This window comes from Microcaecilia unicolor, chromosome 3 (assembly GCF_901765095.1).
Source record: "Microcaecilia unicolor chromosome 3, aMicUni1.1, whole genome shotgun sequence".
Classification (NCBI taxonomy): Eukaryota; Metazoa; Chordata; class Amphibia; order Gymnophiona; family Siphonopidae; genus Microcaecilia; species Microcaecilia unicolor.
This window is the reverse complement of record NC_044033.1, coordinates 95613007-95632821: the sequence shown is the minus strand read 5'-3', so window position 1 is coordinate 95632821 and position 19815 is coordinate 95613007.

Genomic DNA, 19815 nt, shown 5'->3' with positions numbered 1-19815 from the left:
TGAATGTCCTACATAGAGCAATTTTAGAAAAGCCTCTACTTACACATATAGATCCTCAGCAAATATAATTTTGAAGGGCTATGTTGTGGGTGTGGTCTAGATAAGCCTTGAAAGAATTGATGAAGTAGCCTAGTGGATAAAATAGTGGGCTGAGAACCAGGAAAAGCAGGGTTAAATCCCACCGATGTTCTATTTAACCTTGAGAAGTAACCTTTTATCACTTAAGGAAAGGGAAACAGAAACCCCTACAGCACATGGCTATCAACAGCCACAGCACACTGGATCAGAGCCTGAGATTGGAGCATGCCAGTGCCTTTGCCCACCGCTTGCCGCCTTAGATCCAGATCCCCTTTGAGCTGCTGGTGCTATTGCGGCATCTCCCCCTTGTGCCAGAAGCAGCAGCAGGGGAGACGGGTGGCACTGCCCCCAGGTATGGATCACCAGATCAGAGCCAGTAGGATCAGCTATGGAACACTACTACTGCTCCCACAACCTACTGGACCCAGAACAAACTGTCCTTGGATACAACCTGCTTCAGCCCACTGGTGTAGAAGAAGGGGAGCCAGGGACTTCTTTCGCTGCACAGCCATCACTGGACACTGCCACTTAATCAAAGCACAATGTGACTGGAGCATGCCTGTACCTCATCCAACCGCCTGCCACCTCAGATCCAAATACCTTTGAACTACTGGTGTTGGATCGGCATCTTCCCTTCCTGTTGCAGAAAAGGGCAGGGAATACAGGCTAAATCATCCACTCGTCACTGCTCCAGACATGACCATTAGAACAGAGCCCAGTTGAGATCAGTTACAAGACACCCAACAACACAGCAAAATCCACCTTACCTCTCGGGCTGCAACTGACTAGACCTTGGCATAAAAGGAGGACTGACTGAAGGTTGATACATTAGTTGCAGAAATAAGTCGCTTGACTGGTGTGTTGAAACGTATGTATCTACTGGTGTGCTCAAAACTTATTTATCTATTTGCTTAACATGATTACCCTCTCTATACAAATTGGGTACATCACTGCTGTTAAAACAACCACATTCAAAATGGTAAAGAAAGAAATCATGTTTAAATGCACATAAAAAAACTAATTACAATTTAAAACTCAACATCAGATATACTGACCACACACTCTATGGACCAGAGTGCTTCCCACAACCTATCACACAAATACCTGAAATCTAATATACTTCATAATAATAATAATAAAGAAATTACTAGACAATCCTAACAACAATCACAGGCACACATCCACTTAAGGATCCCAGCAAATACCAACTCCTACATTACCCCGAAAAAAGACAAAAGCACTTCAGAAGATTCTCCTTGGACTTTATATCCTAACACTAACTACCACCACGGGAGCTCTATCACAAAAGGACCACATTATCATACCTATACTATGCAACCCAACAGACATACCACCTTCCATCAAGATAAAAATTGATCAAACAAAAGAAGAGACCCATCCATGTATCAACAAAGCAAATGGACAAAAAAGGACCAAACCAACCCAAGAAGCCAAATAGTACCTAGTGAAATTTTCCAAAATCTCAACAACAGAGGAAACCCCCCTACCAATACTAGTGGGATACATAAATGCTAGATCAGCATGTGAACAACACAGAAACAATAAAAGACTGGATAATGGCAGAAGACCTTGTACTAGTTTGCTTCAACGAAACATGGATCCACAACAAAGAAGATCCTATAATCTTGGATATTTGTCCTCCAGGCTATAAACTCCTGCACTGGACCAGAAATGGGAAAAAGGGAGGGGGTATTGCATTAATATATAGATCCTTTCTCACACAGAAACCATAGCTGAATCTATAACACCTCAACTTGAAATCACCTCAATCAGGAGAAATGACAAATCTTTGCTCAACCACCTGTGCTGTATCATCTTCTGTAGATCCCCAGGAAACTGGAGAGCAGCTCAGACAAACCTTATGAATTTTATCTCAAAACACGTTTGTAGCAAACCAAACGTGCTGTTAATATGAGATATTAACCTGCATCTAGAAGATCAAAACATAGATACCACCATAGGTACAACGAATTTCTTCAATTATGGGAATTCCAACAGCCACCATTGAGCTCAACCCACATAAAAGTCCTGAACTAGACCTCTTAGCAAACAGTTCTCAATGGACCAGAACTTCTCAATCCAGAACTAGAGATGGACAGAAATCACTGGTCTGACACATCAGCCTAGCATGACCCTTTACTGAGGAACTCATCAAACACAAATAGGAACCTCATACAAAAAAAGAGGGTAAGTTGACACAACAACATACTGGCACTACCTATATGCTAATACAATGGTCACCACCAAGCGACTCTGCCAGAATTCCTCACAGAATGGAACAAAAGATGCACCATCACCCTAGAAGCAATAGCACCAATGCGACCAAAAATGAAAATTATATAAAGAACAAATAGGCCCAGACTATAAAGACATGAGGAAATTATATCGGCTTGTAACAATCACTACTAGACATCAAAACAATAACAACAACAACCGAAACTCCCCCACCAACAAATGACTAGGCAAATATTTTGAGGAGGAGATCATCAAATTATGGAAAAGTCTACCTCCAGAAACATACCAACCTTAAAACCTTCATAGATGAAATAGACCACCCCCCAGAGGAATCACGAATGGACAGTACATAGACAACTTTCGCCCAGCTCATCCTATGAAACAGTAGCTCAAGCGATAAGAAAGTTATTTTCCACTCACTACAAACTAGACACATGCCCCAACTATATCATGAAATCATCCCCTAATCATTTAATTGAACAACTCACATCCCATCTAAACTTTATGTTCCAAGAAGGCCACTTCCTGCTAGATAAGGGCAACATTCTGCTCACACCAATCCCAAAAGACACCAAGAAAAACACCAACAATATCTCAAATTACAGACCAGTAGCATCCATACCACTAACGACCAAGATGATGGACGCATAGTGACCAAGCAACTAACAGAATACAGCAACAAATTCTCAATTTTACATGATTCCAATCAGGCTTTTGGCCCCACCATAGCACAGAAACAGTGCTGATCACACTTTAGCCAAATTCTAACAGGAAACTCAATAGGCAAAAAACATCCTTCTACTCCAATTTGACATGTCAAGTGCATTCTACATGGTAGACCACCAAATCCTACAAAGAATACTCAGTAACTTAGGAATTGGAGGGAAGCTACTTACATGGGTTCAAAGTTTCCTGACATAGCTGTGCCCACTGAGGAATGCTCCTCCATATGTAGAGGTTTATATGTTCATTTTGTACGTGGAAAGAATGTCTTCTGTTGTCGCACATGTTTTCTTAACATAGGGACCAGTACCATCATTGCATGTTTACGTGATAGTGTATTTTTGATTGGTGGAAACGTTTATCTCTAAATGTTTTTGGAGATAAATATTTTTGATATGTCCTCTTCCAAAACATTTTTTGTGTATTACGATATCAGAAAAAGTTTAGGTTTTTTTCTTTCAATATGGGCTTCAGTTTTTAAATGGTTTCGATAAACTTTTATTTTGCCATTTGAGTGTTATATCAAAAATGCCCCTTCATGTCAAATAAACATAAACCAATAAAGCTCACAAACACTTAAACCAACATGGGGCTACAGAAACCCACCCAACAGTGGACCATTTCATAAGTATCTAGCCGAATAAATAATGCAATACTCAGCTAAATCCACAGGAGCAAAGAGTCATCCCCTATAGCAACTTAGAGGCTCCTTTTTCAAAGTGCACTACTGATTAGCGGTGTGCTAAATGTGAAGAAGCTCATTCAATTCCCACGGCTTGTTCACATTCAGCAGGTGCTAATCGGTAGTGCCACTTGTGAAAGGAGCCTGGATTTGCTTTACATTGAATTTTTAAAATCAAAACAAACAGACTTGCTATCAAATTTTCATTTGAGTGGGGGAAAGTGTCTGTGCCAAATCTGCTTTTGCACTTGTGGCTTTTTTTCCAGTGAAACTTATGTGCATAATTTTGAAATTGGGACTTCTTCCTGATGTATGAGAAAGCTGAATGTGCACGATAGAATAACATACATAAGTTTGCCTGCAGGTAAATGAGAGATTTTCAAAAGCCCATTTCTGTGCTTAAAAACCCTTCTTTATGCGTAGAAATTGCTTTGAAAATTGCAATCCCCAAGAGACTAATTTCCACTGGCTAACTTGAAAAAGAGCTGCACAGAACCATAGTTTCAGCTTTCAGCTGTCATGACAGCCAATGCCCAGAAGATCCATCTCACTTTCTTGCATTCAGCACTCTTTAAATATCTGCTTTCATCTGCCCAACATTAATAAAATAAGGAAGAAGATTTATTGCATGGACTACATTGTCAAGAAAAACTGAAGCGCGCATGATTTTTTTGTGTTTTCAGAATTTATTTTTTAATGGTTAAAGAGAATGGTCATGCAATAAGTTAAACACTTGCCACGCAGCCATTTCCTGGGGTAGCCCTTACTACCTCTAACTTGGCAGTAACTGGGCAGCAATTACTGTTGGGTACGCCTCCAGCACTGAAAAAAAAAAAAACAGAACACTGGAAATGGTGTATGGCACAAACTGGAACTACTACCGGGCCAAATTGCTGCATGGTAGCCCTACCGTGGCTTTGTAAAAGGGCCCCTCTGTTATGAATGAGGATCACACAATATACTGGCCATATATAAGAAAAAATTATACAAGTGTGTTGAAGGTTAAAGCAGTGCAAGAAAAAAAAAAAAAAAAAAAAACAACAACAACAAAAACTGCATACAGACTGTGATATCCAAACAATTGACCTCCAGCTCGAATGATTGTGAAACAGGAAATGATCATTGGGATATTAATAAGCTTGTGAAATATTTTTTTCACTCTTTCCCATGTTTGTGGTGATCTTCAGTGTATGATTATTAATGCTAAGGCCTTGTTGTTCTATGTGATAACTCTTTATTCAGATCACCTTATTCAATAGCCCATCTGGATGTGTTTAGGACTGTTTGACTATAGGAATAAAACATGCTGATTTTATAAACACCTTGCATTGACCTCTAGTCGTGTTTGTACTCAAATGATATCTTTTCATTACTATCTGCTTGGAAATATGACTTTAGAATTCTATATGTTTTCACCTTAAAATGTAGCAGGGGGATAAAGAATAATGCCAATTAACAGTCTAAGTTCACAGGCACAGATGGAGATAAGATACTGTCAGTGTCACTTTTTTCTAAAAATCTGTTGCAAGTATGGATAAGGATTTGCAAATCTTAACATTTCTGCACCCCTCTGCAGTCAGTTACACACAGACGGCTGTGCTTGTGAACTATTAACACACATCAACAAAAGACCGACCCCCTTCGTGTTAGATCTATGAAGAGAGAAAGACCTGAATTTGAAAGTCCTGTGAAGTACAATGCAAAATATGCACCTTTCTCCAAACCGTCAACACACAATTTCCAAATATAACTATCCAATGTTAAAACTGATTTAAAAATAAAAATATGTATATACTAAGGCAAGCTTTAATTGCATTAGAAGCTAGATTTTGGCACCCAAATTTGGGTGCTGGAAAAAATCAGCGCCAAGTGCTGCTCTATAAAGGATGCTCTAGGATGAGAACTCGTTAAAGAATAGCATTGGCCACCATATCCCATGCTTAACTTCGGACATGAGGACATACACCAGCTGAAACCTGATGCAATTCCTGGGGATCCTTTTACCAAAGCGGTGATAGGGCTACTGTGCATGCAACCCTGCTGCTCCTCGCTGTTTCCTGGTAGTATTTGGCAGCACGACCGCATTGGTGCACCCTACATGAGCACCACATGAGTACCACATGTGTAGCACGTATACCACATGTGTACCACATGAGCCCTTACCATGAGGTCAATAGGTGGCAGTAAGGTGACACAAAGTTATTCAAAGTCGTTAAATTGCGGGAGGATTATGAAAAATTACAAGAGCACCTTACGAGACTGGGAGACTGGGCATCTAAATGGCAGATGCCGTTTAACGTGAGCAAGTGCAAAGTGATGCATGTGGGAAAGAGGAACCCGAATTATAGCTACGTCATGCAAGGTTCCACGTTAGGAGTCACGGACCAAGAAAGGGATCAAGGTGTCGCCGTTGATGATACATTGAAACCTTCTGCTCAGTGTGCTGCTGTGGCTAAGAAAGCAAATAGAATGTTAGGTATTATTAGGAAAGGAATGGAAAACAAAAATGAGGATGTTATAATGCCTTTGTATCGCTCCATGGTGCGACCGCACCTCGAATATTGTGTTCAATTCTGGTCGGCGCATTTCAAAAAGATATAGTAGAATTAGAAAAGGTGCAAAGAAGGGCGACAAAAATGATAAAGGGGATGGGATGACTTCCCTATGAGGAAAGACTAAAGCGGCTAGGGCTCTTCAGCTTGGAGAAAAAGCGGCTGAGGGGAGATATGATAGAGGTCTATAAAATATGAGTGGAGTTGAACGGGTAGATGTGAAGCATTTGTATACACTTTCCAAAATACTAGTAAATTTAAAATGAATTGGAGAAAATTTTTCTTCACTCAATGTGTAATTAAACTCTGGAATTTGTTGCCAGAGAATGTGATAAAGGCGGTTAGCTTAGCAGAGTTTTAAAAATATTTGGATGGCTTCCTAAAAGAAAAGTCCATACACCATTATTAAATGGACTTGGGGAAAATCCACTGTTTCTGGGATAAGCAATATAAAATGTTTAGTACTTTTTTGGGATCTTGCCAGGTATTTGTGACCTGGATTGGCCACTGTTGGAAACAGGATGCTGGGCTTGATGGACCTTTGGTCTTTCCCAGCATGGCAATACTTATGTACTTATGTAAGGGCTTAGGCAGTAAATAGCCGCATGCTACCTTTAATTCTAGTGCATAGCCATTTACTACCCCATTGAAAATAAAAGCCTTTTTTTCCTAGCCACGGTAAAAAATGGCCCAACATGCGCCAAAAACATGCCCATTCTACCGCAGGCTATTTTTTACCATGGCTTAGCAAAAGGACCCCCTGGTGTGCAAGTTGCATGCGCATCTGCAATATTCTATAAAACTGCGAGCAATTTTCCAGAATGCTCCTGACCCGCCCATGCTCCTCCCATGACCATGCCCCCTTTGCAGTTATATACACTTAGGTGTTATCTAGTACTGGACTCATGTATTTTGGTGCCATTTTGGCACATTGCATTCATTAGAACACATTTCAACACCAAAGGTAGGGCACCTACTTCATTCCTAACTTTAGGAGACAATTATTTATTTATTTATTTATTTTTATTAGGATTTATTTACCGCCTTTTAGAAGGAATTCGCTCAAGGTGTTGTACAGCAAGAATGTCAAACATGGCCAGTTCAAATCCCACTGCTGCTCCTTGTGAGCTTGGGCAAGTCACTTAACCCTCCATTGCCTCAGGTACAGACTTAGATTGTGAGCCCTCCTGGGACAGAGAAATATCCAGTAGTATAAATATTCAAACAACAATACAAAATATGGCACAGTATGCTACATTATAATACCAACATAATTTTAATAAACAGAATAGGGTGCAAACAAAGATAGAACATATAGATAGACAAGATAGAGTAACAGGAATAAGAAAATAAGGGACTAATTAAAGAGAGTTGCAAATGAGGTCAGAAAGGTCCTTGAAGTCTCCGCTATACTGGATGCCTCAGATTCAGAATTAGCCACCGCAGCGACTTTGGTTGCTTCGGTGGCATTATCCCCTGATAAACAATGGTTATTTTGAATGTTTTTTAAAAATAGAGAGAAATTGTTCCTAGGCTTTAAGATTCAGCTATTTCCGGACGTAGCAAGAGATACTCAAGTAGACGTAAACAGTTCTTATTATTGAAATCTGGAGTTCTGCAAATAGGTGGAACTTTTTTCTTAAGATATCCATGTAAATGTATTATTAGATATAATGCTGTTAAATATGTTTTCTTTGAATCTTCTCACTTGTCAGCCTTTGTAGCAACTAAAAGAGTTTCAGGAGGTTAAGTAAAGCTCTGTATATAATTAATTTCTAGCTCATATTCCTCAGGTATAATATTTCCTTTAATTGTTTCTTTCTTTCTTTCTTTTATTTAGTCCTGGATCCCAATATTGTGGACTTGAGTGTTTATTATATTTTCTCTAAAAAATCTTTCTTTATGAGAGGTTATCATTTTCTTGTATAACACTTTTCTGTACAAGTGAAATTGCTTGGATTTAATTTGTAAAACTTATAAATACATACATTTAAAAAAGGTCCTTGAATATTATCTTGACTAGGGTAGGAGTGGATAAACATGTCCTGCTGTAATATGTGCAGTCGGTGTCATTTACTTCTTCTGGTTGAAGAGTCAAGCTTTCACCTGCTTCCCGAAGTAGAGATAGTCTTGTGTTAAGCGGAGCCTTTCAGGGAGTGCATTGAAGAGTGTGGGGGCTACTCCAGAGAAGGCTAGCTTGCGGGTATTACACCCTGTGACAGCCTTTGGAGAGGGTGTGGTTAGGCAAACTCCTTGGGAGGACCACGTATGTTCAAGACCACTGTCATTCTTTTTTATAATTACAGGTAAGAAATATTTCTAAACATATAACGTTTCATAATTTTAAGAACAGGATATAAATAGTATGTACTATATAAAAAAGAAAACATTATTTAGATTTTCAGTGTTACAGTGCTTACCCTTAAAGAAGGGTAAATAGTTCTTTTATAAAATTAAAATAAAATTGATTTGAAGATCCTGACATATGTTTTAATAGCTCACATAATAATGCACATTTTCTACTGAAATATATCACATGATGGTTCCTAGTCACAGTAAATGCTACGCTCCTGATATACAAATGATATTCTTTTCAAGATTTACTCTGTACAGCAGAGGACCTGCCTCGTTTTAGTCAATCTATATAGATTTTATTTGTACCCAGAGCCTGAGAAGCGAGTTGCATGATATGTTGGGATACAGTGGGCAAACATAAAACAACACAACGGCGTAGATTAAAAATGTAAATTTGGCAAAAAAAGAATTCAAACGCCTTAAATCGTCAGGAAAAGGAAAGCGAACAGAAGTATGGACATTAAAAATCCACATAAATAGAGCTTCAAGACTGGATATGTTAAATAATTCAACAGTTAAGTCATAAGCATTCTTAAACTTAAGTATAAAAATGCCCTTGACAATATTTCACAACCCTGCATTTCTTTTAAATATTTAGCATTCTCATTAAAGAGAATGACTGTGGTTTATATATTAGTTACACTCATGCTTGTTAATATGAAAGAATTTCAAGACAGCAAGCATTCTTACGTATATAAGAAAAAGACAATTTACAGTAAAACTGAACTACCCCCTTTTATTTTCTTTATATATCTACACATAGATATATATAGCATTTAGTCAAATATGTCCCTTAATGTGCAGTATTAATATTTCCTGCCACTAAGTGCCATTTGCTAGTGCCATCATGAAGACAGGTTCATTCAAAGCGACAAGGAGAGTTCCTGCTTCTGAAAGACTCACACGATCCTTATATTTTTGGAATACTGCACAGTATAAAGCTTATTACATATTCATCACTAGGGTGGAAATTTTCCTTTAACTCTGAGCTCCCTGGTCTCATTGACTGTAAAATACTGTCAAAAGTCACATGAGACTTTCATCGTAAATTGTGACTCTTGCTAGCAGGATGTAATAGGAAAGTTTAAAGTAGAGGAACCAGTGGAATATTGGTCCACTGGGAACAGTTCTGACAGACAATGGATGGGTAATACAATTTCTGACATAATGGAATGAGAAAAGTTTATGCCAGCTAGAACTGAATTAAAGTTATTACTTAAAAGAAATTGTGAAGTTTGCCACTCTGCAGGCCATTAGTATTTTCTCCGTGTGTTACAGTTTACTGCACATATGCATAACAGATTTTTAAACAGAGTGGCTGTCAGTTGATTTATAAGACTACTAACAAATCCACAACATTTTAGTGAGACATAGTTAGAAACAGCCTGAGCGATACCACTCTTTCAGCCCACTCGCAAAGCTGCTCTCATTTCACTCCGACTGATGATAAGCCTTGCTACCAAGTGACAATGGTTAAACTGAGTGAAAGTGCATTACTTTGAGATGACCGAGAAAGAATAAGATTGTCACAGTGAGCTTCGTGAACATAGTAATTAATGCAACACTTTGTGCAATAGAATCAAGCATCTTTACGGCTTTCTTTGTTCGTCTTTAGGTAAGGCAGAATTTTTAGGAACCTGTCATGACTGACAGTATTATTACTGTACAACATTAATTCTTGATTACAAAGTTTGAGATAAAAGGCCAGATGCATCATTGTTTTCCTGTAGACATAAAACCAGACAAAGTGCTCAACAATCCAAGCCCAATATAAAAACTTTTGTTTTAAAGGATGAATGGTGTGCTTTGAGTTACGTGTTAAATACGACAGGACTAAAAAAAAAAAGAATTTCTCTGGCTGCCTGTGGAGAGAAAATTTGTTTTTAATGTTTTATTTTTTGATACACAAGCCTTTCAAACAAGACTCAGATTTCTATCTGGGTACAGTTTTGTAGGAGTAGCCTAGTGGTTAGTGCAGTGGACTTTGATCCTGGGGAACTGGGTTTGATTCCCACTGCAGCTCCTTGTGACTCTGGGCAAGCCACTTAACCCTCCATTGCCCCTGGTACAAAAATAAGTACCTGAATATATGTAAACCGTTTTGAATGTAGTTGCAAAAACCTCAGAAAGGCAGTATAACAAGTCCCATTTCCCTAATAGGGCATTGAGGTCAGAGGGTACATATTGCCTTTCTATCCCAGCATTGAGAAAAGTCTGTTTTGAGGAAACCAGATAATGATCCCTCTGTTTACTAAGCCACAGACTAATGGGGAAAAGGGAATGGGACTTGATATACTGCCTTTCTGTGGTTTTTGCAACTACATTCAAAGCAGTTTGCATAGTACATACAGGTACTTATTTGTTCCTGGGTTAACAGAGGGTTAAGTGACTTGCCCAGAGTCACAAGGAGCTGTAGTGGGAAGGGAATTGAACCCAGCTCCCCAGGCTCAAAGTCCTCTGCACTAACCACTAAGCTACTCCTCCACTTGTGGAAGCTGCTAAGTGAATGTTTTCACTTGCAGGTCCAATATTGTGGAACAAATGGCCAGTACAAATTAGAACAATGAATGATACTGTATAATTTTAATAATTGTTAAAAACATTTGTTTTGTGAAATGTTCTAGGGATATGTAGAACAGCAAGATTTTGAAACAGACGATTTTATGCTGCAGTTTAAAGGAAGATAAAGAAGTCTTGGGGTAGGATGGTTTGTATTTTGATATATTGTTTTTATCTTTGTGCTCTGTGAATTGTCTATGTTTTTTTTTTCTTTTGTTATCCCCTTAGGTAAATAGGTGAAATATAAATTAATAAACTAAACTAAATAAGGAACTTAAGGGTCCAGGTATGAATGTGTGCTACTGTTAAGATGTGTTATTTTTTCACTAACTCGTGCTATTTTTAGCACAGGTCCCATTTCTTTGCAATGAGATACTTACTAATAACTGGAGTTAACAATAAAATAGCACATTTAATGGTAGCCCACAGTGATAGCTACTCTTCTGCTATTTTGGCTATTAGGGTATGTAGGCAGGAAATATTCATTTTATTTTTTTTTTATTCTGTCAGGTTTCTGCACATAATACTAGAAGACTATTTAATATAGTGTATCTCACTAAAAAGATTTTGGTTCCTGGTTTTGGGCTGGCATTGGATGTGGAGAAGACCTTTGATTGGCTGGTATGGTTTTTTTTTTTAATCTTTGTGGTTTTGGAGAAGTTCAAAGTTTACTACACATATGCATAACTGTTATATCTTGTTTAGAAACATACAAATAAAGAAAAAGGTAGGCAGATAAAGACCATATGGCCTATCCAGTCTACCCATCCATGCCATCTACTCTCCTTTTCACTCCTTTAGAGATCCTATCAGTGGCGTAGCCAAGGGTGGGCCTGGGTGGACCCAGGCCCACCCACTTTGGGCTTAGGCCCACCCAGTAGCAACACACCTATGGTGTGGCTGGCACGGATTCCTAAGCCCCACCAGCTGAAAACTCCCAACAACTGTCCCTCCTGCATACCTTGTAAATAGCAGATGGCATGGAGGTGAGACAAGGAGAGACCAAATCACTTGTGGGACATGGAGGGGTTCTGTCCACCCATCTTGGGTCCAGGCTCACTCAAAGTTGGGGGTCTGGCTACGCCCCTTGATCCTATGTACTTATCCTAAACTCTCTTGAATTCAAATACTGTTTCATCTCCACCACTTCCACTTGGAGGCTGTTCCATGAATTCTCCATCCTTTTCATGAAGAAGTATTTCCTCAGGTTACTTCTGAGTCTATCCCCTTTCACCTTCATCCTATGCCCCCTTCTTAAAGTGCTTCCTTTGAACTGAAGAGACTCGCCTCCTGTGCATTTATGCATAGATATTTAAATGCCACTATCATTTCTCCCCTCTCCTGCCTTTCTTCCAAAATACTTTATGCTTCCCCTGAGGCATGGCTTCTAGCTAATGACTGTTTGTCTCTGTTCATCATTATCTGGTAGACAGGAATAGACTCTTTCTCCTCTTCGATTTAGTCTGGCAATTGAACCCCTAGCAAAAAAAATTAGGCAGCCTGCTTGGGTCTCAGCATTTCATTGTAGCTGCAGTGAACAACCCTAAATTCTTTAAAGTTTACACATAGGGCTAGATTCTATATATGCCAAAAAAAGTGCTATTCTATAAGCCATGCTTAAAAGTTGGGTGTGGTTTATAGAATAGCACTTACACCCGGGAATTACACCTAACTTTAGGCGTGGCCATTTACACCAACTGAAACGCAGGGTGTGTATCCCTATTATTTTATAACAAAGTGTGTTAATTTTAGGAACACCCCTCTTCCACCCATGACCCCCCCGCCATTTCCAAACTCCCTTTTTCAGATCACATATAAATTTTGGGCGTAGATCCTGTGGCTAAATTTACACATGTAAATGCTAATTAAATCTAATTAGTGCCAATAATTGCTTGTTAAAAACCTAATTATTGGCACTAATTAGCTTGTTATTCAATTAAATTGCATGCACAAATTGGGCATGCACCCACATTTGTGTGTACAATTTTTGACAACTTTTATAGAATTGGGGGATAGCACTCAAATTTGTGCGTGCAAATTATAGAATAAGGTCAATTGCACACATAAATTAATTGGTGTTAATGAGCAATAATATGTCCTAAAAGGCCTTAATTGATGCTAATTGGCAACAATTAGTTACACTTGCAACTGCCCTTAATCAGTATTCTAGAACTTATGTGCACAAAATATGTTGCATGCAACTTCTAGGAGTAGGTACATGGGAGGGGAATCGGTGGGTCAGGAGCATGCCCAGAATGAGTGTGCACAGGTTATACAATAATATCATTTACACACATAACTGACAACAGTTAGGTCTGTGCTCTTATGCCAGTCATTGAGCTGAAGTAAGTGCTCGTGCCTAAAATTACACATGTAAAGGGACACTTATACTGGTATTCTCTTTGGAACTCTTTTCCTCTTTCAGGACTTCTTTTACAAAGCTGCACTAGCGATTCCCACACAGCAAATGAGAGGAAACCCATAGGAATTGAATGGGCTTCCTCTCATTTGCCGCACCGAGAATCGGCAGCGCAGCTTTGTAAAAGAGGCCCTCATTGATACTGGAACATAGTTATCCTAAATGTCAGAAAAAGCTTTAAACTGTATTGCTTAATAGACAATGGTTGTTGATCTAAAATGCTTTTAATATGTATGTTGTTGAGTATTTGATTGAAATTGTTTATTGTATTCAGTATTTTCATTTTGTGTGCAACTGTACACTGAATTTTGTATTTTGAACCCTCTTTGTACACTGCATCAAGCCTTACTAGGAAACAGCGGTTATATTATATTGATATCATGGCAAATACACACATAATTGTCATTATAGAATTTGCACTTACCCCTACATTCTACATATGGTGCTTTAAGATGTGCTTGCTAATTGCACAGACAACTTAATTGATTAACAAGCCAATTAGCACTGATAATAGGTACGTAGCAATCAATTAGTGGTACTAATTGACTTTTTTTAGAATTTACACACACCATTTTCTAGGCGTATTCTATAACGTGGTGCATACATTTTAATGCGCACAGTCAAAAGGGTGCATGGCCATGAGTGTGGAATGAGCAGATTGTGGACATTTGCACACTATTATAGAATACACCCGATCTGCACTTAACTTAGGCATAGGTATTTAAGCCAGGTTTAGGTGGCCTAAATGGGTGCGCCTAAAGTTTAGTTGCAAGAATGGCACATGAGCATATTTATAAACTACGCCTAACTTGGGCGTAGTTTACAGAATCACTCTAACTGCATGGTTTTATGGCGCTGATTTTTAAGGCGCCGTATATAGAATTTCCCCCATTGTGTATACATGCATTTACCTGCATACCTGCTGAATTTCCAACTAAATGCTATTCTGTAAATACTCACATAGCACATATTTTCATAGGGTACGTACACATTGGCAAATCCTGCATGCATGTAACTTACAAAATATTGAAAGTTAAGCAGGTGTCTGTACCACTTAAACACAAACACTTACACCAGCTCAGCAGCACATGCACTTTTATATTCCAAATTATGCTAGTATTCTGTCAAGGAAGGCAGGTATTTACTTTGCTTTATAGAATAGGCTCCTACCATACACCCTGTTATCAATTTGTCCTTTAGGGGCTAGTTTCTCAATACGGTGCCTGAAAATTCTACGTTGAAAAAAGAATGCACTTAGGCATATTCTATAATACACCCATAGCAGCACAGCAAAATGACAGCAGATAAAGACCTGGACGGTCCATCCAGTCTGCCCAACAAGATAAACTCATTTTACATGGTATGTGATACTTTATATGTATACCCGAGTTTGATTTGTCCCTGCCTTTCTCAGGGCACAGACCGTAAAAGTCTGCCCAGCACTGTTCCTGTACTAAAAGTTCTGAAGCTAACGTCGAAGCCCCTTAAAATGTACACCCCAGCCCATCCATATCTATTCAGACACGATCAGGGCGCAGACCGTAGAAGTCCGCCCAACATTGTTTTTACTCTCCAATTACAGGCATCGCCACTCAATCTCCGCTAAGATTCCATAGATCCATTCCTTCTAACCAGGATTCCTTTGCGTTTATCCCATGCATGTTTGAATTCCATTACCGTTTTTATCTCCACCACCTCCCACGGGACGGCATTTCACATATCTACCACCCTTTCCGTGAAAAAAATACTTCCTGACATTACTCCTGAGTCTGTCCCCCTTCAACCTCAATTCATGTCCTCTAGTTCTACGACAGAGATAGTAACATAGTAATGTAGTAACATAGTGCATGACAGCAGATAAAGACCTGAATGGTCCATCCAATCTGCTCAACGATTATTAGTTCATGATTAAACCAACAATGAATGTGGTATAAAATACATATACTTAATCTTGACCTTTGCCATTTTCAGGACACAGACCATAGAAATCCTCCTGGCACTGTCCATCTCTTAATAGGAATAAATATATGTGGGTGAATATTCCTTTGCAGGTGATACAGATGGCATAATTGAACATCTACAAAGATTCTGCTTGATGCGTACCCTGAATTACTCCCCCCCCCCCCCCCCCCGCCACACTTAGTCACCATGCAAATATCTTTCTAATATCTTGACTATCTTTTTGTTTAGGCCAAATTATTTTTTTCTTTTCAAGGAAGAAAGCATAGAATTAATGAACAATAACAACCACGAGACTACAGTGCTCATCAAGTGTAACAAGAGAACAGTTCTTCAAAGCAGCAATACAGCATAACAGAACAGCAATAGAGCATAACACATATCAGATGATAATACCTGGCACTCAAAAAGAAAGCTATACAAAGAAAACTACAATCTGACTTCCGTTTACAGTAAGCAAAAATTGGTTGCCATACTTTATTATAAATGAAAGGAGTCCTTTTCTTTTCAGCTAACCATTGCTCGTATTTAAACAATGTACAAATACAGTTCCACCAATAAGCAGAGTTGACTTTCACTGTTTGCTTCCAGTCAATAAGCACAACTTTGACCGCCACTGCTATCGCCCTATCAATTCCCCATTGCTATAGTCCTATCAATTCCCCATTGTTATATTCCATCGTTCTATTCCCCTATTGATATGTTGAGTTTGACTTTGTCTTCCCATAACTCCTCACAATGTAACCCATAATCGTACTGTAACAAATTGTATTTCCATCATTCACAATGTATTGTAAGCCACACTGAGCCCACAAATAGGTGGGAAAATGTGGGATACAAATGCAAGAAATAAATAAAAATAAATATTGAAATATCAAAGGGTTTCTTAGAATGTTGGGAGAGATAGTCAGGTAAAAAACAGAAAGCGAGAAATGTGGCTGAGAAATCTAAAGACTGATTAATGATCTGACTACTTATTTCTCAAACTTCTTGCCAATAAGTTTCTAAACCAGGGCAAGATGCAATCATATGTTGGAATGCACCAACATGTTGTTGATAAGCCCAGCATGTCAGAATCCATCACACAGGCTCTATGTGGTCATACAGGTGTCCACATAGCTTTGTGCATCACAAAGTAAAGGGATTATAGAATCAAGGCAGAAGATGAAGAGCGTCTTGTTCTTGCCCATAACTAATACCATTGATTTGCTGCTAAAGAACAGTCCAGTCATCAATTTATACATCTTAGAGGCAACATGGATTCCATAGCCCCTTGATGTAGTGTTTGGGGAGCAAACCACATCTCCTGCAACACACAGCAAAGGATAGCCTAGAGTTATTAAATATTACATCTTTGAGCTAGTAAATAGACCACCATGTCCATTCATTCTAATAAATCAGTTTAATACCAGTCAACCAAACACCTATTCCCATAGGAGCCAACTTTTCAAAATGATTGGGGGTGCTGAATGAACGCAACCAAATATTCTCTTTCTCCCTCCACTTGCCACCACCAAAAATAGTCTTAGACTACATTCACCTTTTGTTTTGTTTTTTTTTTATATATTTTATTGCAACATTCAGATAAAACAATTAACAACGGAGCAATACCAAATTGAAAATGAATGATGTGCAAAATTAGTGTACTGTCTAAGTAGTTGCATGGTACAAGTGTAAAAACTTGTACCACAGCATTTCTTATCATCAGCTGTGGCAGACAGTGAGACTGCCAGCTGTGATGATAGGTCCTAAGTTCAAGACAGGTCATTTCCCTCATATTGACTAACCATAGCTGCAGATAAGTACATAAGTACATAAGTAATGCCACACTGGGAAAAGACCAATGGTCCATCGAGCCCAGCATCCTGTCCACGACAGCGGCCAATCCAGGCCAAGGGCACCTGGCAAGCTTCCCAAAATAGTGGTGGTGGTGAATCTTCTGCCACCCAATAGGACAGAATCAATTTCTTGATGAGCAAAAGAGCATTATTAAGGAAGTGGCACAGCGAGGCCAAGAGGCCCTGCTCCACCAAGTGTTCCCTGAATGCAGTGAGCAGTAGAACATCAAACATCTATTGTAAAACTAAACCAGCCAGAATAGTACAGATCGTCGATCCTGCATAGTCAATGCCAACAGAAAACTATGTCGTTTCCACAGACACAGATACACCCTAATCCACTATAGAATAAGTAACCACAAACTGGTTTTAATCATTGTGAACACTGAGACCTGCTAGTGAGCATTAGCAGTATAGCAAATTTTAAATAAAATATAAACTAACAATAGAAATATTTAGACAAAATTAAACTGAACCCCCAAGAAGCCAGACTCTGCATACAATGCAACACCACAGAAACAGAAAATGTCCCCTAGTACTGTGCAAAATATAAAGACAGCAGATGTAAATTTGAAAAAACTAACAAATACCAATCACCACTTTACAAATTAACAAATAGAAATAAAACAAATATAGAAAATAAAAAAATACCATTTTATTGGGCTAATACATTTAGCTTTCAGAGGCCAAAACCTCCTTCCTCAGGTCAATACAGTATACTGCTATTATTACAGTATCCTATCCTGACCTGAGGAAGGGGTTTTGGTCTCTGAACATTAGTCAAAATGTGTTAAAATTAGTCCAATAAAAATTTACCTTATTTCCATTTTCTGTTTATAAAAATGTATTAACACAGCTACAATAGTACTTTAACCTAAAGCAGAAAAAATAAAAAAATATTTTATCTACCTTTGCTGTCACTGGTTTCTGCTTTCCTCATCTTCTATTCACGCCCTCCCTTCTATCCACCATCTGCCCCTTCCATCCAGTGTCTGCTCTCTCTGTCTCTGCCCATTCCATCCACCGTATGCCCCTGTCTGTCCTCTCTCTCCCCCTTCCAACCATTGTATGCCCTCTCTTGCTTCCATCCTGGATCTGCCCTCTTTGTCTCTGCCCTTCCATCCTCTGCCATTTCTCTCCCTTCCATCCAGGATGTGCCCTTTCTATCTCTGCCCCTTCCATCTACCATGTGCCCTTTTTCTCCCATCCATCCAGGGTCTGCTCTCCCTCTTCTTCATTCCATCCAGGATATGTCCCCCCTCTCCCCCCCCCTCTCTCTCTCTCCCCCTTCCATTCATCGGCCATCTCTCCTTTCTCTCCCTTCCATCCAGGGTCTTCCCTCTCTACCTCTCTTTCTCTCTGTTCCTGGGCCCCCTTCCATCCACCATCTGCCCTCCCTCTCTCTGCCCTGTCTTCAATCCACTGTCTGCCCTCTCTATCCTTTCCAGATCCATTCGCCCCCCCCCCCCCCCTCCAAATGCTACTGTTTCTCCTCCTCCCGCTTCAAAATATCAGAAGAAAAAATAATAACCAAATCGCGGGGCCTTACCTACTCGTGGCTGCCGACTCTGCTCCAGAACTGGAAGTGACATCAAAGGGGCAGGATCGGCAGCCACGGGTAGCTTAGAGACCGTGCAATCTTCCAGCTTTTGCTTACCGCTACCGCTGTCCGCTGCTAGTCTGCTGGATGAGAAGCAGTAGCGGTGATGGTGACAACTTGACTGGGCTGGAGGCTGCTGGAGGAAGGCGAGGGACCGTCCGGCCAGAGAAGCAATAGCGGCTCCGGAAGTTCCTCTGCCTCTGACTGTTGCAGGCAGCATGATCATCATCCCGCCTATGCGGGACAGGAAACTGTCTGTAACAGAGCGAGCCAGTCAGAGGGAAAGCTTCCGACCATCGAGGAAGGCAGTGCGCTGTGCTTACTGGCTGCTGCACTGACACGTCACGGAGAGTCACTGACAGCATCGGCGGTCCCGGTCCGGAACATGATTGAAAGAGCGGAGGTAGGAGCGGACGGACGTCGGACAGCACAGCGACAGTCAGACAGCGGTGCAGGGCAGGGAGTCAGGAGTCTCGACTCAGGACGGTGCAGGGAGCAGGACTGGAAGGGACTTTATGCCCACGTGCCACTGCCAAATTATTGGGGGTGCTTGAGCACCCACAGCACCCACGGAGTCGGCGCCTATGCCTATTCCCCAGAGTGGAAGCAAAGTAGTGTGTTTACGTTTTGACTTAACTTTGCTATCCAATTACATGACTGTGTCCATAGTGGCAACTAATACTGGCCACTCCCCAATCTTTGGAGAAGCATTCATTCCCAAAACAAGAGGCAGTGGAGTTGGCTCAGTAAGATTATTCTCCATTTGGAGCCGTACAGGCAAATTGAAGTCTGAC